Below are 23,219 nucleotides of genomic sequence, written 5' to 3'. Positions count from 1 at the left end.
TATTTCTTGCACAGTCCCACAATGGGTGATGCTATGTGAGTAGCACATTTGTTACTACATGAAGCATTTCATTCATTGGTGCAATGGCAGACTTGTGAGCCTCCCTGACACACCTGCATGGCAAGCTGAGTCTATAGTACAATCATTGTTCTCAGAGCAGTGGTGCCAACCAGTGGGCCCTCAATGGTATTCCCCTATTATTCGGGGACCCGTAACCGTTCGCCCTTGGCATTTAGACCTAAAAACAGGACAGAATAGAATGATGGCATATCTGATAACCTGGGGACAAGAGTAAATTTATTCTGAAAGGGAATATGGGGCCCTGTGGTGCAGGTTGTGCACACCTGATTTAGACCTTGTGTGTGATTTTCTATTGAGTTTAGGACATTTAATGCAGTCATCTCATTAAATGCTGTGTCTTTTTCCTGTTTTACAATACATAATTCTGAAAATGTTGTAGTCATGGATGCTATGATTGGAAGTACTGAATTATAGAGTAGCCTATCTAAATTGAATGACTGATTTTGGTTTTGTATTGCTGATATAAGAGTGAAGTTTTCAGATAACGCATTTTCTAAGAAAGGAAACCTAAATGACAGTGCAATGCAGGGTATATGCAATAAATGGTTCCAAATTTTCTCTAACAGACTTTAGATTGCTACAGAATTCATGGTCTTTCTACATAACATGCAGTGGCAGCTCTGTGAAAACCATTTAATGCAGTGTCATTTTTGTTTAGTGCCTAACTCAGAGCCAGCAAACAGCAAGGGCATTAATGGAAAGTGATCAGGCTCTCACCGCCATATTTACTCTTACAGTTAGAAAAGCAGGTGGTATAAAGCTATTGTGTGGGTGCCGATTTCTATGGGACTATGCAATATTTACACATATTTACAAATTTGTTATCAATCATACTTTTTATAGTCGACCCACTCAGAGGTTTGTGGTTCTAGTAACCACATAACTTTGCTTAGTGGCTCAACCTTTTGTTTAATTTATATGTATAACATTATGCAAAAAAAAAGTATTTAACTATTGCAGGTTTTCAATTGGATGGGTATTTTTAGAGGATGGTAATTATAGCTGTAAAAGGTATTGATTTCTCTCTACCTAAACAATAAAATGTTTGCTCTGCTCAGCAGCAAGCCTGCTAGCTTTGGACAGACCTGCTTTGGTCTTTTGTTTCTGCATTGCATGATAAAAACACAATTGCTTCAATGTTTTGTATATAATCAAATGAAAGCTGTCACAAGATGCTACAGTTTTAAACTGCAGGTTGTTTTTCAGATCATGTAAACAGTTGTGGCAGAAAATCAATAGTATGTTGTAATTGTTTCTTATTTGCATGTTCACACCTCAAAGTCTGAGGGGTTTATCTCATAACCTGATGCAATGAATAGGGATGTTCTACTACATATGACAGCCAATCAGCAATTTTACATTTAACAGTTTTGGTGCTAATAGATTTAACGTGATTGGTTATTCTGGAAAACTATCCACAGTCACTCTTTGTGCTTTCTGTCAGAATATAAATTTAGGAGCTGCCATTGCTAACTTGTTTTCTTAGATGCTTGTTCCATGGCTAGCTTTTTTCACCCTTCTTTCAGTGATTGTGAAGTCTATTCTTCTTTAGGCAATATGCTAACTGAGTAGTGAAGTAAGATCTAGGGCAGCATTTCTCAACTTTTTTTTTCAGTTGTAGCACCCTTTAAAAGTATGCAAAATCCTGAGGCATCCCAATCTAAAATGTAAAAACATAAATGCTTCTTATCAATAGCAAATCTGAGCCTGGAGCAATAAACAAGTGCCTTGATAAAGTAAAGTAGAGGTCCTCCCATCATGTCAGTCACCTCTTCATGTCAGAGGCCCCCCCCATAGATGACTGCCCCCCATCAAATTAGTCATCCCTGTACATCAGAGGCCTCCCTATACATGAGTACCCCCATCTTATCAGAGCCCCAATGTCACACAAGCCCCCAAATCACACAGTCCTATCAGAGCCCTACGTTTTGGCTCCAGCAGTGGGACAGAGGGCATTTAGTGGAGGAGGTCTAGAGGAGGAAGAATTCCATCTTCTCCTGAATTCTGGTGGTGTCCCCGAATGCCACTTGCCCTGGATGAGTTATGCATCGCCATGATGCAGGAAAGTTTGCTGTGACCATAGCAAAAAACAACACTTTGCATCCTTGCCCTAGAGCAGGGCTGTCAAACTGTGGCCCTCAAGCTGTTAAGCTGTCACAGAACTACAAGTCCCAACATGCATGGGAGTCATGCTTGTAACTGTCAGCCGTGCAATGCATCATGGGACTTGTAGTTTGGAAACAACTGGAGGTCTGCAGTTTGACACCTGTGCCCTAGAGTTTCATTGATTGTAATGGTGCTGGAGGCCAGGCCTTTTGCAGCATGGCAACTCATGATGCTTATAAAGGCAAATTAGGACCAGTTTTCGTGGCACCCTAGTTGATAAACACAGGTCCAGAGCATTTACCTATAAAAAAAAAAAAATCCGCTTTGGCATCTTCTATATTTCTAGCTGTGATTTGTTTTACCTCCGAGCATGTTAAAAACGTCAAAATTAATTGGTAAAAAGTCTAGATTGAGTTACTGAACTCAAATTCACAGGGGCCCGGTCAGTAAAATTTTCTTCCAGCGGTAGTCTGAATGTCATATTGGTGCTATGACTCAGATCCTTCACATCACTGCCTCCGATGCACGTCACAATTGTTTTTTTTTTTATTGCGGTTGCTGAGACCTGGGTTTTTCTAGTGCAGAAAAACATAGATCTCTGCACAGTGTGAACAAGCCCTTACATCAGTGTCCTCAGTCCCCCCTTCACTTTACAGACCCCCTTTCACATCGGTATCCTCCCCCCTTCAAAGCACACCCCCCCCCCTTTTTATATCACAGACCCCCATCGGACTCTCCCCCCCCCCCCCCCATCCCATTATAGATTGTCCCATCACAGACCCCCCTCTATCACAGACTCCCCTCCATCACAGATTCCCCTCCACCACAGACCCCCCCATCAGATCCCTCACCACAGACCCCCCCCCACCATCACAGATTCCGTCCCCAATCACAGTCCTCCTTTGATATAACAGGCTGTCCATCTCATAACATTGCAGCACTCCTTCCTCCCCACACTGCCCTACTTTATTCACACCAGTATTCACACATGGCAGGTCTGGAAAAAGAGTGGGACTTTTCATGTTAAAAGCAGGTGATTTATTCCTGGGACTGCCCTGCTGCCTAGCAGCCAATCACCCGGTTCATAACTAAGTTCCACCCTTTGTCTGGACCTGCCATGTTTCCTGTCTTGTGTGAATAAGATAGGGCAGTGTGGAAAGGGAGGAGTGCTGCAAAGATGAAAGGGACAGCCCTGCTGCGCCGCCCCATGTAATTAAGGATGATCGCGGCAGCAGTGGGCAGGTGAGCCGGCGGCAGGAAAGGGACACACAGGCAACTGTTTGGCAAGGCTGCGGTCCAGATAGGACTGTTAATGGGTCTGGATCCGAAACCGCGGTCCACCATTTAGCGATGCCTGTTCTATACAGTTTATAAAAATCTCTCGGGCACTAAAGCTGCCATAGATGCTAGTCTATGGGTATAGCTACTCCCTTCCACTCCTTGATCCTCATCCTAATAATCACTGGGTCAGTCTAAAAGAAACCTATTATTTTAAAATAAAAACATTTTTTTTTTTCATTTTGGATAGAGTATACAATAGTTAAAGCTCCTGCCAGGTTTTTTCTTTATTTGCTATCTGTGCCCATTGGGGAGATTTCCATTTGCCACCTGTCCTGCAGACTGAATAGATGAGAGGAAATCTCCCCATAGCAAAGAAGCCCAACTCACTTCCCTCACTTTCAGTACCACTGACACTAATCACCAAGGTAAATGGAGAGATTCTCCCCTACCAGGGAAACAAATACCAATAAAACCTGGCAGGGGTTCTAAAAATTTAAAATTGATTTTAAAAACAGTTTAAGCTTGGCCCTCTAGTCCTACCATATACCTGTTCATGGTACCTCAGTAGTTTTTACCAGATGCAATACTGACACTCCTGGTCAAGTTTGCAGATTATCCAATGTGAGAGAGATGATGACCATACTCCGATTGTAGAGGATGAAAATTTTTATTCCATGAAATCCAAAAAATGTTATAAATCAAAACATCATGTTACATACAGATAGCAGCAAGGGTTGACGGTTTCACGAAAAACTTTGCTTAGTCATAACCTGAATTGCACCTGTGGGTATAATCCTTAAATAGCATAAGTGCAGCTGAATATAATCAATGCCTAATTAAGCTGCTATAGACACACGTCAAGTTCATAGTATATACAAAAGATAGAAAAATAAAAATGAAATGTGTATACAAAGTACATACAATATCCTAGAACTTATCAAAGTTCTCAAACCGTGTATAGGTACAGTTAATAAAGACAACAAATATCAGGAAATTATACTCAAATGCCATATAGCGTATATGCATACCGATAGATATATGAGATGAGATCATCTATTTACCTAAAATATAAGGCAATTTGACTAAAGGGGTTCCCATCTTCAAAGATGTGGGACCGCTCCTACCAACTCATGAACAGGTTGGCGAGTGAGGGCAAAAACTTTGCCCCCATCACTGCCCCACACCTCTGGAGATAGAACACCACATCAAAAATGAAGTCGTCATGAGTCGAGAGATAATCCAGAGCTTCAAAAATAAAATTCTGCAAATCCAATGACAACTAAGTGCAACCATTAAGAAAACAAGAAATAGCCGTAGGTGCCAAATTATGAAGGTATGGATGAGTACAGACTGGACACATCAAATATAATCCAGACCTAGTCGTCACATCATTTAAGTTTATCTATGATGGAAAGCAAATGGTTTGTGTGTCTCTAGAAATTAGGCAAAGCCTGGACTATAGGTTGGAGCTGACCATCCTAAAAAACACTTGAGGGAAAGACCGCACCGCAGAAAGACAGTCACATAAATTATCACAGCGCTTTTAATTATAAATCTAAAATAGAATTTAGTACAGAATATAAAATTATTGATAAACCATCACCTTTCCACCTAGAATAAAAACATGAGTGACAACGTTGTCATGAGTAGGACGTCCCCATGCACACCTCACACTCTCCTATACCTGGATAAAGCTGATTCTGGATGATGCAGTGTGCTCACAGTGTCACACACGTGTGCATAACACCCTGTATCATTTGGGCATCACTTTCCAGGCTGTAGTGTCCACAGTAGCAAATCAACTCCAGGAAGGTGAAGTACTCCGTTATTGCAAATAAGTTCCATGTGTCCTGCTTAAAGCATAGATGTGAAGCAGTGGATGTTATCAAGCCAAGAATAGGTTGTAGAGCTGACCATCCACCCACTGTCCCAGATGCTCATTAAGGGATCTAATATCTGTATTCCTAGGCCTCCCACATAATGGGTTGAGCCTATTAGATCATTTCTTCTCTTTTTGTTTATTTTTTTAACACATTTTATATAACTTTTTTTCTTGTTAACGAATAATGCTTGGTACGCCCTGGGTTCAGGGCCGTCTTTAACGCAGGACAAATGGGGCAGCTGCGCTGCCCGCAAATCAGGAGCCCCATCGGCGCTGCTGGGTTTATAGTACACGTTATCTAATCATTGAATGGTTTGTATATATAGATTCATATATATTGGATTTTGATGGTCCATGTGTGGTTCCCAGCATTGCATGCTATAGATTGGGCTTAAACAAAAGAAGATAAGCATCTCTAAGTGCAGTAAGACGGTGTATTTTAATAAACCCCACAACAGGGCTACTTACAATAGATAGGTAAAAAACAGGCACATCAATAAGTGTAGGTCCGGAACTCCAATTAGAGCAGGCCGCAGGAGCTGCTGGTACCACCAGGTGGAATGTGACAGGAGTCCTCGTGTGAAGGAGAAAACCGACCAAAGTCCTTCCTGAAGCGGGTGGAGTGCAGGGTGGAACACAGGAGCAGGATGATGTGGGCAGGGCTCAGACCAGAATGCAACGCATTTCAGATCATGCGATGTACCACATAGGGGCATGTGCGCTCCCTTCTCAAGTGAATTTCAACACTATATTGATGATTTATAATATTAAGTATTCTGACCAAGCCTCTGTGCCTATAACCTCCTTTTCTTTGTACAGATTGGGCTTAACAGTCTCTTGTGCGATGGGTCGTGCTTTTCTCATATGTCTCTGCGTATGCATATACAAAATATGACATTTATGTATAATTTCCTGATATTTGTTGTCTTTATTATTAACTGTGCCCATATACTGTTCGAGATCTTAAATAAGTTATAAGCTATTGTATGTAGTTTGTATTTTTTATAAACCTTTTTGTTTTTATTTTTCTATCTTTTGTATATACTATGAACTTGATGTGTGTCCTATAGCAGCTTAATTGGGCACTGATTATATTCAGCTACAATTGTGCTATTTAAGGGTTCTACCCACAGGTGCTATACAAGTTATGACTAAAGCCCCGTACACACGTACCGATTGTCGGCCGTAAATATTCGGCCGACGACTGATCGGCCGATTGTAGGCTTGTTAGTATGATGCTTCCGACAGCCGACAGCGCACTTTCGGCCGAAAAGAATCTGTCGTGTAGACATTAAAATTTTTGTAGGCCAACACCAGAACGGCCGATTGTTCGCCAGTCAGTACAGAATTCTGCCGACAATCAGCAGATTTGCAAGACTGGGCATGCTCAGAAAAGAAAAAACACACGGAAAGTTAACCATCACATGACATCACTTCTGCAGTCGGCTGCTGTTGGCCGACAAAATTCATGTGCAGTCTTTTGCACTTTTCAGCGGACACGACAGCACTGGACAAAAGACGGCCGATCGTTCGGCCGACGATCGGTACGTGTGTACGGGGCTTAAGCAAAGTTTTTCGTAAAATACGTCAACCCCTGCTGCTGTCTGTATTGCGATGTTTTTGTATATAAAACTTTTTGGATTTGATGAAATAGTTTTTCATTCTCTACATTCTGAAGTACAGTCATCATCTCTCTCACATTATATACTGTGCTCAGACCGCAGACTGGGCCAGCACCCACTCATTAGAGGGAGGAATAGTTCACCTGGACCGGCATTGCCTCTCCCTTCACTACAAGTTTGCAGATGACTGACAAAGGCCAGACAAGAATTGTTGCAACTCAGTCTTCAATAGGGTGAGTTAGATCTCACTAAAGAAACATTTAAGCATGAGTAAAATATTTTGCAACTTTTTACTGCCTCCTTACACTGACCTTTTTGTAGAGGAATGGAGCTGAACTTTAAAGTATAACCTGTTGTCTTTCAAAAGCATGCAAAATGTAAAGTTAAATGATTAGGCATCTTTTAGTTTTTACTAAAGTTGGAAATGGTTGAAACTCCTGTAAGTTGATTTGCTTTCTATGTCTTGTTGGGGAGATTTCTTTCTGCTACGTATCTTGCATTATGTAAACTAAAAAATGTCTACAGAGATAGACTTCATCTTTTAGAGGGTTGTTCCCAGAACAGGTGTTCTAATTGCAATATATATCCAAGATTTATCCTCACCTGTTGTTCTGGGGGCAACTGTAACATATTGGACTTCCCGTTACATTTTGTCTCTGTGACAATGGTCACCAGGACAGATCGAGAGTGTGAATCTCCCCAATGTGTAAACGGACTGCAATGGAAGCTTTACAAGGGGTTCAAATCATCAAATTCATCCAAAATTTAAAGCCTAACTCCAGGTTCAATTTGACTTTAAATAGTTAATTTGTGCCAACAGAAGTACCCACTGGAAACAATGTATAAACTGTATAATACATCAGCTACATACAGTATACAGTGCTGTGTTTCGGCAGCAGGATGGGGACTTCTATCCTGTTTACTTGACAAAATCAGGTTGGGCAGAGCGCAGCTTAGCCATTCAAAGGAAGCTTTGTGTTTTTTGAATGATGAGGCTTCTTCTGATTGGCTAAGGTAGAGGTTATGATGTCATCCATCTGCCTGCTGGTGCTATATACACTTTACATAATGCTTCCAACAGGCATTGTAAAGGAAAGACATTTTTTTACCCTAATGCATTCCCTGCATGAAGGTGAAAAATGTCCCAGTATTTGTATCGACGGTTCAGACCAGCCTTTCCTATCTAGGATTCAGTGGAGCAGTAGGGTTCCCCCAGAGATTGCTAGAGGGTGCCTTGAGCAGTGAATAGTGGCAGATCTCACACTTCCTGGTGCCTGGATAGTTGCAGGACCATCAACTAGCAGCATGAAACTAGTGCATCTTGACCTCTCCCAAAATTTTTTTTTTTTTCATTCAGATATTAACCACGTCATACTAACCTGCTCTGTGAAATGGCTTTGCAAAGAGCAGCCCAGATCCTCCTCTCCTGAGGTCCCCCGCCAGTGCTCCTGCCCCCACCCCCACCGGAGCTCAGCTGTTTGCATCTATACAGCCACACAAACCAGCTAGGCCCTAAACTCCCCCCAACCCCCCCCCCCCCCCCGCTCTTTGCTCACAGGTTTTGACTAACGGCTGCAGGAAACAATGGGGTTGATTTAATAAAGGCAGAGAGACTGGGGAGAAGAGCTGCTGCAGATGTGCACACTGATGGATCGGGATCAGGCTCAGGTGAGTTAAGGGTTAAAAAAACTCGCTACAGATCCGAAAAGCTATTTGCAGCAATTGTTAAAAAAATCCCTTTAGGATCTAAAATATATTCTTCTAATGAACAACTGAGATTCTAGGACCAAACTTTTTTACAAAATATAAAAGTGCTAAGAAAATTCTACATTAACAATAAGTTACATACACTATATATTGTCTAAGTATTGGGATGCCTACCTTTTACATGCACATGAACTTTAATGGCATCCTAGTCTTAGTCCATAGGATTCCATTTTGAGTTGGCCCACCCTTTACAGCTACAACAGCTTCAACTCTTCTGGGAAGGCTGTCCACAAGGTTTAGGAGTGTTGTCTATGGGAATGTTTGACCATTCTTCCAGAAGCGCATTTGTGAGGTCAGGCACTGATGTTGGACAGAAAGGCCTCGCTCGCAGTCTCCACTCTAACTCATCCCAAAGGTGTTTTATCTGGTTGAGGTCAAGTCAGTCAAGTTCCTCCACCCCGAACTCGCTCATCAATGTCTTTATGGACCTTGCTTTGTGCACTGGTGCGCAGTCATGTTGAAATAGAGAGGGGCTATCCCCAAACTGTTCCCACAAAGTTGGGAGAATGAAATTGTCCAAAATCTCTTGGTATGCTGACGCCTTAAGAGTTCCCTTCACTGGAGCTAAGGGGCCCAGCCCAACCTCTGAAAAACAATCCCACACCATAATCTCCCTCCACCAAATGATTTGGACCAGTGCACAAAGCAAGGTCCATAAAGACATAGATGAGCACGTTTGGGCGGGTACACTAAACAGTCAATGACCTGTGAAAGACATAGTTGCATAGATAGTAGGTGAGGTTGAATAAAGACAATAGTCCATCCAGTTCAACCTGTGTAGGTGTGTGTGGCTGTAATCATCTCACATAGCCCTTAATGTCCTGATCCTTGAGATGTAAGTCTAAGAGTCTTTTGAAAGCCACCATACTTCCCGCAGAAACCACCTCTTGTGGTAGAGAAGTAACATATGTGAAACCAGAGCGCTAAAAACCTCCAAACACAGGGGATGGGTATGATGAGTCAATTAAAAAAGCAAGGAGAAGGGGGAGGGGGGGAGGGGGAGGGAAAGGGACAAAAGCAAAACACTAAATAAAGCTGATGGAATAAATTTACTGTATTGTATGGGATCGACGTGTAGTCAGAAAGGAGTAGTCCATAAACACTGAGCCGCTCTTTTTTGCTCTAACAGAATCTCCTCTTGTGGTAGAGAATTCCACAATATTGTAGCCCTAACAGTAAAGAACCCCCCTCGTTGCCTGAGGTTAAAACGCTTCTCCTCTAATCGCATTGTATGTCCTCGAGTCCTCATGCAATCCCTTCGAATGAACAGCTTTTTTTCTAAGCTGAGATCCCCATTAAGATATTTATAAATTGCTATCATGCCCCCCCTCAGACGTCTCTTCTCCAGGGAGAATAAATCGAGCGATTGCAGACGCTCTTCATAGTTAAGGTCCTCCAATCCCCTAATCAGTTTAGTTGCCCTTCTCTGGACTCTCTCCAGCTCCAACACATCCCTCCTGAGCACTGGCGACCAGAACTGGACAGAATACTCCAGATGCGGTCGGACCAGAGTTTTATAAAGTGGAAGGATTATAGTCTTATCTCTGGAATACATCCCTTTTTTTATGCATGCTAATAATCTGCTGGCTTTGGCAGCTGCCGCTTGACATTGCATGCTGTTGCCTAATCTATCATCAACCAAGACTCCCAGATCCTTCTCCATTTTTGATTCCCCCAAGGGTTCCCCTCCTAACGTGTATTGTGTTTTTATGTTTTTAGTCCCCAAGTGCAAAACCTTACACTTCTCCATGTTAAACCTCATTTGCCATGTCGTTGCCCACTCCGTTATTTTGTCCAGGTCATTCTGTAGGATATCTGCTTCATGCTGTGCAGTTATTGCCCTGGCCAATTTTGTGTCATCTGCAAAAACTGATAACGAACTACTGATCCCGTCCTCAATGTTGTTTATGAATAAACTGAACAAGGTTGGTCCCAGGACTGAGCCTTGGGGCACCCGCTTACTACCTCAGACAAGTCTGAGTATGCGCTGTTTATTACCACCCTTTGGACACTGCCTTTTAGCCAGTTTCGTATCCAAGAACAAACCCTGCTGATGATACCTGCCGACCTTATTTTATAAATTAAGGGCTTGTGGGGAACTGTATCAAACGCCTTAGCGAAATCCAAGTACACCACATCCACTGGTCTGCCCCTATCTAGCTCACAGCTCACCTCCTCATAGAATGCTGAGAGATTGGTTTGACAAGAACGCCCATTTGTTAACCCGTGCTGATTACCGCTGATGATGTTGTTGTCTTTAGCAAACTCTACGATATAGTCCCTTATCATCCCCTCCAGTAATTTACATACTACTGATGTCAAACTGACAGGCCTATAATTTCCCGGGATATGCCTCTGCCCCTTTTTGAATATCGGAATCACGTTAGCTTTCCTCCAATCTCCTGGTACATCTTCTATCCTAATACTGTCAGCAAAGATCAGGAACAGTGGTCTGGATATAACCTTACTGAGTTCCTTGAGTACTCTCGGATGTACGCCATCCGGGCCTGGTGATTTGTTTGTGTTAAGTTTATCCAGCCTTTCCCTGATTTCTCCCTCTGTTAGCCATAGTGGTAAGTCCTGTGTATTACTACTAACCATACAGTCATGGTCAGTGTACCCCTCCTTTTCCTGTGTAAAGACTGACGAGAAAAAAGCATTCAGCACGGTTGCTTTTTCAGTGTCCTCTGTAACCATCCTCCCATCATTGTTAATTATGTGTACAATATGCTCTGCCTTAGTTTTTTTGCTGTTGATATATTTAAAGAATTTCTTTGGGTTTTTTTTTACTATCCTCCGCTATTTGTCTCTCAAAGTTGATTTTAGCCATCTTGATTTCTTGTTTACTTTTCTTATTTGCCTCCTTGTATTGCTTGAAAGCCGATACTGTGCCCTCTGGTTTATATTTCTTGAAGGCCAATTCTTTTCCCCTAATAAGTTTTTTGACGCTACGGTTTAGCCAGCCAGGTTTGGCTTTGTCTCTTCTAAATTTATTTCCCATAGGAATGCACTGCAAGATGCATTTGCTTAATATGTTCCTAAAGCATTCCCATTTATCCTCAGTGGTCAGTGATCCCAGGGTTTGGTCCCAGTTTACCCTTTCCATCAATGAGTACAATTTTGGAAAGTTTGCCCTTCTGAAATTTAGGGTTCTTATGTTCCCCACTTGCCTTGTTATATTGTTATTTATACTAAATGTGATCATCCTGTGATCGCTAGAGCCCAGGTTGTCCTGGACTCCTACCTGCGAGATTAGGTCTGGGTCATTAGTGATCAATAGATCCAGGACTGCGTTTTCTCTGGTAGGGGAATCCACCAACTGTGACATGTAATTATCCAGTAAGCTTTCCGTGAATAGACGGGCCTTCTGTGAGTGTGTAGTCCCCTCATCCCAGTCAATGTCGGGATAATTGAAGTCCCCCAATATGATGACTGATCCCAATTTTGCCACTTTACCCATTAGTGCTAAAAATTCCAGCTCTACCTCCTCCCCTTGGTTAGGTGGCCTATAGCAAACCCCCACAATTACTTTTCCCTTTTCTCCTTCCCTATGGAGTTCTACCCACACCGATTCTAAATCCATGCTCATCCCATCCGTAATGTCACTCCTTTCTATCACCTTTATATTGTTCTTGACATAGAGACATACCCCTCCCCCTCTTTTTCCTACCCTGTCCTTCCGGTACACCGAATACCCTTGGATATTGGCCAGCCAGTCATGTGAGGGGTCGAACCAAGTCTCTGTTATTCCCACAAGGTCTATGTCATCCTCATGTACTAACATTTCCAATTCATCCATTTTATTAGCTAGGCTCCTTGCATTAGCATATACCCCTCTTAGTTTTACAGAAGTTAAACGCGATTGGCGGTTATGTTTAGTCCTGTTTGGTCTGAGGTTTTTCCGCACAGACCTACCAATTGACGTTGTGGACCTACTGTCGCTGCTGACCCTACAACTGCCTTCAGTCCTCTGCTCCCTCCTGACTGATTCTACTTCTGAGCCCTCCCCCCGTCTCCTAGTTTAAAAGCCCCTCCAACTTGGTGGCCACCTTGCTCCCCAAAAGAGCTGTACCGTCCCCATTAAGGTGCAGCCCATCCTTACTAAAGAGCCGGTAGCCGACTGAGAAGTCAGCCCAGTTCTCCAGGAACCCAAACCCCTCCTTCCTAAACCAATTGCTCAGCCACTTGTTAAGTTCCCTAATCTCCTTCTGCCTCTCTTGTGTGGCTCGAGATACAGGCAGTATTTCAGAGAAAACCACCTTGGAGGTCCTTTTCCTCAATCTATTACCTAAGTCCCTGAAATCGTTCTTTAGGATCCTCCACCTACCTTTTACTTTGTCATTAGTGCCCACATGCACCATGACCGCTGGGTCATCCCCAGCCCCGCACAATAATCTGTCTGCCAGATCTGCGATGTGCCTAACGCGGGCGCCCGGTAAACAACATACTGTTCAGTTACCAAGATCTTTTTTACAGATTGCCCTCTCTGTCCTCTTGATAATTGAGTCCCCCACTACCACAACCTGTCTAACCTTTCCTGAGTCATGACCCCCCTTCTTCCTGGAGCCGCCCCTCTCCTGGCAGCTGGGGAGGGCGCATGCTCCAGCACTGCCACCCCTGAGTTGATATCCCCCTCAACCTGCTGATATCCCCCCCCCCCCCAAAGACCTTCCTGCAGCTCGGGCGATCCAAGAGGATGTCATATGATGTCCACATGGATCAACAAATGTCCCGCCCAACCATCATGTAACTATAAGCTGGGGGGGGGGGGGGGGGAAGTAGTTAAGGGGACTGATTACCAATATAAGGTAGCAATACACTGACCACCAATGTAAGGGGGCATTTCCCAACATTGTCCATGTTTCTAATCTAGCCATTTATAGTGACTAGTTTAATTTCATGCTGAAAATAATTTTGTTGTATAGAGCAGAGGGGATGTAAAAAAAAGTATGTACATTGGGTATCAAATGCATTAGGTATGCCAAATTCTTTATTCTCTTATTTAGTAATAAATCTACAATTCATGCTGATGTAATGACTTGTAGATATAATTCTATTCATCCGTATCTTAAAAAAAGAAAAACTCATGCAGCAGTGAGACCTGGCACACCCATAATATGGTTTCCATTGACCCCCTAAGGACAGAAAGAACAAAATAGTTCTTCTGTAGGAAGCTGGATCATTTTAATTCTAGCAGATCTCTTCGCTTTAGGAACTGTTAATGCTGATCTCTGGGGATAAGCAAATATTGTCTAAAATCAAGAGGCATATGTATTTCCAAAAATTTGGAATGCTTTGTCTATTCCTTCAAGATGTAATCCAGTGTAAAACTTTTTCCTTGTGAATGGGCTTCCTGTACTAAAGGCTGATCACTGATACTCTCTTCCTTTGAAGAGTGACTGTTCTTATATCTGTCCACCCCTTCGTTTTCTGCAGGCAGCCTGCAGTGGATGGTCTTGCTGAGTCCCTACCACAGCAATAAAACTGCTACCATACTAAATATTTTATTTGTGACATATGACAGTGGTAAAAAGATACAAAAACATCAGTTTAAATGCTTATACAAAGGAAAATGGCACAAAGCCAGTTGTTCACATTGCTGTTATTTTACTTCTGAGACAAGATAATGATGGTGACAGACAAGCCTACCTTCCCCATACCACAGTGGTATAGTTAAAGGAAACCTGTAAAAAAAATGTTGGCTGCATGTACTGGATAAGGCCTCATGCACACTGAACATTTTCACAGCTGCTGTTTTTGGATTGAGGCGTTTTTTTTTTTCTGAAGCCAGTAAATTCCCCAGCATTTTATCCTATGTGTCTATTGCACACATAGGCTTTTATCAGTGTTTTTTGGCAGGGGCATTTTCTGGATGGAAACCCCCCCCCCCTTCCCAGAACTAGTGTGTTGTAAGAGGAGTCTCTCAGCTGTAAAAATGCTCTAACTCTGATTAAAAGCTTAAAGACACTGCAAAATGCAGCTATTTATCAGCGTTTTTGAGCCAGTTTTTGTGGGAGTATAGTTTTGCTGGAAAAAAAAGCCCAAAAAAAATATAACAGCTAGAAAACCCTACTGCAAAAATGCTGCAAAACCCCTACAGCTTTCTTCAGCTAATGCTACTGACGTTTTTATAACATTCACTGTGCATGAGGCCTAACACTGAGTCACTGACTCCTGACTCCCCTTTGCTGTTTACTATTTGAAAATATAATATGCAGCAAATAAAGTCAAGTTTCTTATCTGCATACTCTTTCTCATCTAGTGACTTGGACAGTATTGAAACCAGAGAAAATTCCTCGAAGGCCATGCTGTAAATACTGAATATCCATCATAATTAGTTCTAAAATTTTTCATTCATTCCTTAGGAAGTAGGAGGATATCTCCCTCTAAATTCTGAAATAGTAGGTCTAGGTCTGGTAGATCTCAAAGTCAGCACCAAGGTTAGTGAAAGTGCTTTTAAGGCTGCATGCACACAGGTCTAATAAAATGTTTCATATCCACTAGATCTTTGTCAGCAGCTGGGGAAAAAATCTAGCATGAAAAATGCTTATTTTGGTGCATAATTTTGTACGTGTGGAATTTTAGAAGCACTTCTGCTTAAACACATTTTAATGGCTAGAATGCATTCCAGTATGTCACATACTGAAAATGATCATACCATTTTATCATATTAATTGATAGCACAGGTTGCGTGGATTACAACAGGGAAAGCTGTATTGCAAAACTTTTTCTTTAAGTCAGGCCTGCTCATTTAGGATATACATAGATAGAAGATGGTTTTACCATACAAAGGCTCTTTTGGCTTTTGAGTGCTGGAGGTTTAGAGTTTCTTGCACATCGTTAAACAGATAATTTAGTTATAAGATAACGAAATATTTTTATTTTACCTACTTAATGACTATTATTTGGAGTTAGTTTTTTTTTCAGTGCATGTCATTCACAACTCTGGTATTGATTAAACATCCTGCCCTTCCATTGTGATGGAAGTGCAAAGCTGATTAACTACCATCATTTGGTTTGTCCTGGAAAAGCACTGACTCTGCAGTAAGAACTTGCTTTCAGATAGCTGGGCTTTTACAAATAGAGATGCTGAAGCTTTCCTATTCTGTTGAAATATGAATACATTTCCTTTACATTTGAATATCCTGAAAACAAATATTTGTAGCTTGTTCGCTGAAAGGTTAATTTGTTTCTGCCAACAGTGTCTAAAAGAGGAAGATATACTATGGCAGAGCACTCAGAGGAGATCATTTCCCTGATCTTTACATGTTTAAAGCTGGTATGCATACAAATGATGTGCATTTAAAGCGAACTCCAGACAAACCACAAAACTCGCTGTGAAATACATATGTGAGGACTGTCATAACTATCAAAATATTTTTTATTCTGTTAATCTAGTTTTGTGATCTAGGCACCCTTGTCAAACAGCTAGGCCTCAACCCCAATTGCATTTAAAGAAAATTTGAGGTAGAAAATACCTAACCAATCACTGTCAGTCCATTGTAGGTGAAACCAATTATATAAGAAGTGCACTGTCATAAAAGCAAAATTCACAAAAGAAAAAAGTATACAAGAATATATAGTGCATGAAATCAGGTGCACTAATACGTATCAAATTCTGGTGTATAACAACATAAAGTAACCAAAGTGCATATGAAAACAGATACACAAAACTATAGTAGAAAAAAAGTTCCAAGTAAATGCCAAACAATATCTGTAATCCAACAACAGTCCAAATGCTGTGATTTAGGAAAGATTTCAATAGTGCTTAAGTTCTTATCCTTCAAACTGCTGCATGCATCACTACAATGCTCTAATAATAAGATGGCAGATTACCATACTCAATTGGCATGTGAGCTGTTATCAGCTTGGGGATTGATCTATGATACTGTGAACAGACTCTGTCTCTGGGATCACAGATGGATATATGGAATAAAGGAGGACAAATAGTGCATTATCGCTAAAAGTAGTGTTTATTAAAAAAGAAATACACTTACAAAAAGTAATGGAGATAAAAGCACTGATACTTGTGATTGCACGGCCGCCCTGCAGCGTGGTCTGTGCGTGCTGACGTCATGGCTGTCTCCTTCCGTTTCCCTTCAGAAGGCGTCAACTGGGATTGGAGCTAAATGTACCTTTTTATCAGTCCATTGTAGGTACCTCCCAGATGCTGCCATATACTCACATAACCTGGAGAATTAACTAAACTTCCTGCACCATGATAATGGCCTGTCCCACATTATCTAAGCAGATAGACCAGTTTCAGATCTAGGTGTGCCATCTGCACCAGTTTCTATTTCCGACTAAAAAAGAAACTAGCACAGGTTTTCCCCTTTTTGACAGAGGGTATATGGTAGCTTTCCATAGAAAACTGGTGGAGATTCCGACCAGGTGTGACCATGTTGTACAGAATGTGAGCTGTCCACAAACTGCTGACTACCCTCTTGCTGCCCATGCAGTGATTACACTACATGAGCAGAGCACAAGGTTAACACCCTTCTCCTCCCTCCTGCTTTGAGCTGGGTTGGGATGGACCGAGAGATGGAGCATGTAGCTTCAGCTCTCATAATCTCTGTTCTTGTTTGTCACAGGCATGGCAGAACAGAGAACTTACTGCTCCCAATTAATAAGTGTGCTTGCATCCCTTTTGTTAATTAGGAGCAGAATCTGCTCCATTTTTTATCTTTAGAAGAGTGGTGCAAACATTTGTGCTTGCATAACTTTGTTAATCCCTCCAATCGTGTCTATTTTTATTGTAAGCACCTGGGTTGCTGTGAGAGCCTACTCCTGCCCCCTCTTAAGTGTCACTGTTGGATAGAGTGCCTGTCTGTCATAGTAATGGGTGTAAGGCTTAAAAGGCTGGAAGAGACAGTTTCTGAATTCATCAACCTATGAAGTATCATAGTATTTTTGGGGACAGGGGTACTGTAGGTAAATTGAAAGTCTGAACATTGAAAGCTTATATTCCCCTGACTCTCCCACTGTCAAAACCCCAGAAAACCCAGTACTGTATGTAGGGGACACATGACATTCCCCCACTTCATATGTGCAGTGCAGTGCAGTGCTTTGTGCCAAAACGGCCAATCGTCATGCGCAGGCAATGTCACAAGAGAATGGGGGAAACTAGTTTCCACTTTACAAAAGTCAAAATTTAAGTTTGGGTGATGGGGGAAACTTAGTCCAAGTCTACTTTTTAGTTAGACTTAGAATACTGGGATTAAATGGTGTTTAATAACAAGGGGTTAAACATTTTGAAGCACCTTAGAGCACTTCACATCTGTTGTACTTTGCCAGGGATATGACATAAACATGGGAAAAACATTTCAAATTCTTCCAGATAGGTTTACTCCCTATTTCCCCATTGTCACATAGCATCTCGGAGCAACTGTTGCCTGTAATAAAATGTTTCAAGGACATTCCCTTTAAAAACTCCTTTGTGTGTTGCATGCATGAATTAAATGTTCTTTTTTTTGTAACTTGATATGTGAGACTAATTGGCTGAAATCTTGATTACAGATGTATGACAAGTGATGGTCACAAGTAAAACGATTATCTAGAAAGATTGTTCTATTCTGTTGAATAATTTCCAACTGGCACAATGCATGAAATAATGTGTCCCAGAATAATATTACCCTATTTTTCTAAACAAAATGGTTGGATATTATGAAATGTTAGAATGCGATAGTACATGTAATAAGTGCAATTTTTTACTGGTCTGGCTCTGCGATTACAACATTCAAAGCACAGGGGAAAGAAAGAACGGGTAGTCATTTTTTTGTGAAGTTGCATGGTGTTCCTGAATAAAAAACTTTAATCTAAAATGTAATGTGTAATCTAAAATATAATAATGCATTTTAAAGTTGCTTATGTAATTTTAGTTTTAAAAAACAGTTAAAAATGTTGCTGGCTTTAAGTCTGAAAGTGTTTGCTAATGCCTGGCCAGGAATGAACCAAACTGCAACTGAGACTGTTCAACCATGAAAAACTGCTAGACCAGGACTTCCACTTGTGCTATTATGAATGTTAATGAATAACTGTCCTTCTTTTATTGTATGGGCTGTTTAGAATAGAAGGAATTCCAAGGCTGTAGCATTCATTCTAAACTAAGATCCTGGAACAATAAGAAAATTAAAGCATTAGGTTGTTAACGCTAAAAAACATGTGCTACCAGCTAGACCATTTAATATATATAAAAAAAAAAAACCTCTATTGTTGTACTGTACATCCTTTTCATTATTACCTTTCATGGATTATGTGATGTAATATTATTGTTTTATTTTATTTTGCCTTGTGTGTTTAATTCTCACTTTAAACTACCATACTGTGGCCCATGCTTTATTAAAGAGGAACTTTACCCTTATCTTAAAGATTGCAACAAACACACCTGTAGAAATGTTTAGTAATAGCAATTTACAAACCGATACCTATTGGTAATTGCAGGATTTGCATCCCCCCTTCTTTTTCTTTTCCCCCCATCCTTCTCATGTTGGCATTTTTTTCAACAAAGGCTGATGAATCCATCACTTTACTTCCTTGAACTCTACCTCCTGTAACATGTGACAATGCACGTCATATAAGGGGGAAGGCACTTGTGATGTAACCATCCCTGGATGCATCGGTGGGTGAAGCGCTGGTTACATCATCAGTGCCTCACTCATTCAAGAAGCAAAAAAACAATAATTTTAAGTAGAAATTTGTTGATGACTGCAAGGTAATGTCCTATCGGTATGCAGAGCTGTTGAGATTTTTAATAAAAGGGGATAAAGGCCGACTTTAAATAGTATTTTTATAAAAATGTTTCTGTTTGTGAGCATTTTGACAGTTTGGTTTGCAAGGTATATGACAATGCTATAAATGTATGCAGATTTAAATCGGACCTAAAGTATAATATTGACTTTGTCCATTGTTGCACCAATCACAAAATACCCTGAAATACCATTAAGTTGGTTCAGGCCCAGTCTGAGCCCTATTAGCGGCTGACTTCACTTCTTGCTTTCTGTGAGGAAAAGAAGCCTGAGTACAGAGTTGAATTATATTTGCTACATTTCCAATAAGTAACTTATGCTTGGACATAGTGCTGAATATACCAATATAATCTATTTTAGGGTGTATTAAGTAAAACAATTTTTTACAGTCCATATGTCAGGGTGTAAATTGCATCCCTTTTATATTTTTTGGAATATACAGCATAAATGCTGATTTTCAGAAGACATATTAAGGTTTAACCGCTTCCGGACCGCCCGCCACCTATTTACTGCTGCAGTGCGGCCAAACCGATGTAGACCTACGTCGGTTGCGCGCAGGCAGCTAAGGGGCGAGCGTGTGCCGCCACCGACATGCTCCCTCCCCCACTCCGCAGCGGGGATGCCGATGCACAGGGCTAGTGGCTCCGATTGCCACCTGACACCCGCGATCGCTCCCCGCTGAGAGAGAACGGTCAGCTGTTGTAAACACAGCTGATCGTTCTTCTCCCTGGAATGATCACAGAGCCCATGTGACCCTTCTATATAGGATCACAGGTCTCTATGATAATTTCACAAGCCCCGCCCCCCCCACAGTTAGAATCCCTCCCCTAGGCTTACATTTAACCCCTTGATCACCCACAATGTTAACACCTTCCCTGCCAGTGTCATTATTACAGTAACAGTGCATATTTTTAGCACTGATTACTGTAGTAATGTCACTGGTCCCCCCAAAAGTGTCAAAAATGTCAGGGGTCCGATCTGTCTGCCACAATGTCCCAGTCCCACTAAAAATCTTTCCCGTAGTTAGTAGACGCAATAACTTTTGCGCAAATCAATCAAAATACACTTATTGCGATTTTTCTTTTTTTTTTAACCAAAAATATGTAGCAGAAAACAAATTGGCCTAAAATGTTAGAAAATTTTGATTTTTAATTTCTTTTTTTTTTTATGAGAGTGTTATATAGCAGAAAATGAAAAATAGTTTTTTTTTTTTTTCAGAATTGTCGCTCTTTTTTTGTTTATAGCACAAAAAATTAAAAATAGCACAGGTGATCAAATACCACCAAAAGAAAGCTCTATTTGTGGGAAAAAAGGACATCAATTTTATTTGGGTACAGTATCGCACGACTGTACAATTGTCCGTTAACGTAACGCAGTGCCGAATCGCAAAATATGGCCTGGTCATTTAAGGGGGATATTCTGAAAATCTTCCGGTCCAGAAGTGGTTAATGATTAGTCCCCTTTAAATCTATAAAGAATGGAAAAATGCCTGAAAAAGTAATAGAATTTATAAAGCACGGGGCCTGGTGCACACTAGTGCAATTTCAGATGTGACGAGTCGCACAGAATCACAACAATGGAAATCACATGGCAAACTAAATCCAAAATGTAACCAAGTCACAATAAAACTGGATCAGATCTCCACTTTAGTAGTGTGAACCTAGCCCAATTGTGGCAGCCAGAACATTTTTTTATGTCCAGTGACACCTTGCAAAATCTCCAGTCTAGAATAGTTGAGGTCAAAGCTACAGGAAGAGTCACCAGGAACCATGTTGGTTACAGCTATCCATAAATGACACTGACAGGGAAGGGGTTAATACTGGGGGTGATCAAAGGGTTAAATGTATGCCTAAATGTGCTTGGTAACTGTGGGGGGCTCTGTGACAGGCACACAGAGATCGCTGTTTCAGCTATGTGCCTGTCTGACAGGAGAGCCGCCTGCTTTGTTTACATACCATCTTCAGTTTCTGTAAAGATCACCGGAGGCCAGCGGCCATCGCGGTCTGGCTCCCGCTGTGTCTGCTGAGACCGCGTGCACATAATCTCGTAGATCTACATGATAATGCGCAGTCGAGCTGCCCTGCCACAGTAAATCTGCATGGGGCTGTCGGCAAGTGGTTAAGTAAGGGCTTTTCAGAGAGCAAACACAATACAAAGGTACAAGTTTACACTGTTTCAGTAAATTGTATTAAAAAAGAGGTTTCTGGCTAGGTTCACACAATTGCATCCATAACTTGACCTGATTTTCAGTGCAATTTTTTAGTGTGTTTTTCATGCTTCGTATTTTTTTTTTTTAATAAGGAGACTGAATTTTTTTTACACAAAACTCTGCCAACCTTACACTAAAAATGCTTTTCTCTAGCGCTCATTGACAGACGTAGTCCTCGGTGATACACCACCTTCGGGTTATGTTGCCTCCACAGGAGCAGGACTAGACAGGAAATTAAAAAGCTCTGGCCACACCCTAGGGGCAGTCCCAGAGGGTATATCCTCTCTCTCTCTGCCTCAGCAAATCAGTTATTTTCTGTCTAGTTAGGAGTAAGGACCTAGATACCTTGCTGGGATCTTAGGTCCTGGCAAGAACTTTTTCTTAAAGGATTTTTTAGACAGCTTTTTTTCTCCAGTGTTCCTGTGAGATCTTCAAGCAAGAAAGCTGAACTGGGCGACGGGCTGGATGTTGAGATCCGGTGGTCACCCCAGTTCAGCCTACGAGCGCGTGCAGGCCATAGCTCCGTGCTGGGTCGGCCGCGACAAAGTCCCATTAAAGGACTGACCCCGCGAGTTAAACGTCTCGCTGAAACACCAAAGACCATGAGTCACGGCGTCCGTATCGGTCGACAGCCCTCCCGCCCCGGTGGAGAGGGGTACTGTCAGGAGTTGGTGCCCGCCTGGTTCCGGTATGGTGAGTAGTATGTTCCCCCTTTTCCCCTGACGGGTCTTGTGGTGAACGCGGGCCCCTCTCTGTATGGTAAGATAGAGTCCCCCTCTATCCTATAACATGACACAGATCCCCCTACTTTGAGTGTGATTTTATGTGCAAAGAGCCAGGAGGCTTGGTTTGGGAGCTAACAATCTATTTGTATACATGTTAAAAAGATGTAATCTGTGGCATTCTGGGAATCTTACGGTGATAAGAATAAGCTACCTACCAGTCAGAAGCCACGGACATGTAGACTGCCTTCCTAATCAGATCTCCAGCTATTAGCAGGCCTCCCGAATGGCCATGCGGTCCGCCAGGGCCGGTACCGCCAACCACGCCAAATCCCCATGCAGAGAGAGTGTTGTGTGCCCTGCAGCACACCGCTATTCAGTACAGGCCGCCGCCATTTTTTTTTTGCTGGATCGCACGAGCCGCCATTTTGGCGTAGCCTCGTGTCTCCAGCATGGGGGCGGCCATGTTTGAGGTGATCCAAACACCTCGTGGAGCTTGGGGAGGCGCCGGAAGGCGTGCAGAGGGGCGGAGCCGCCTCCTTTCTTCCTGGGCAGCCAGCCAAAAGACTTCCTGTTTGTCAAGACAGCGCTGTAACCTGTTGCAGTTAAACTCTGAGCATCAAGTGGTGAGCCTGGGGGTCTCTCTCTCTCTCTCGATCGATAGGGATCCCTAGCAGGTAACACTAAGGGGCTTTTTTGTGGCGCTGGGGGTCTGAAAAAAAAAAAAAAAAAAGTTTTTTATTTTTGAATTATATTATCCAGGAAGTGACTGGAATTATCATGGACCCTGCCACACATATTCCC

General features: G+C 41.9%; 1 protein-coding gene across 1 annotated transcript in view; it reads left to right on the top strand.

Moving 5' to 3' along the window:
- PHYHIPL (phytanoyl-CoA 2-hydroxylase interacting protein like) overlaps positions 1–23,219 on the top strand; it is a 234,731-nt gene that overhangs the window by 972 nt on the left and 210,540 nt on the right. The gene's annotated exons all lie outside the window — the stretch shown is intronic.

Source organism: Pelophylax lessonae (assembly GCF_965119305.1).
Source record: "Pelophylax lessonae genome assembly, chromosome: 9".
Lineage (NCBI taxonomy): Eukaryota > Metazoa > Chordata > Amphibia > Anura > Ranidae > Pelophylax > Pelophylax lessonae.
This window is presented reverse-complemented; position numbering and strand designations above follow the sequence as displayed.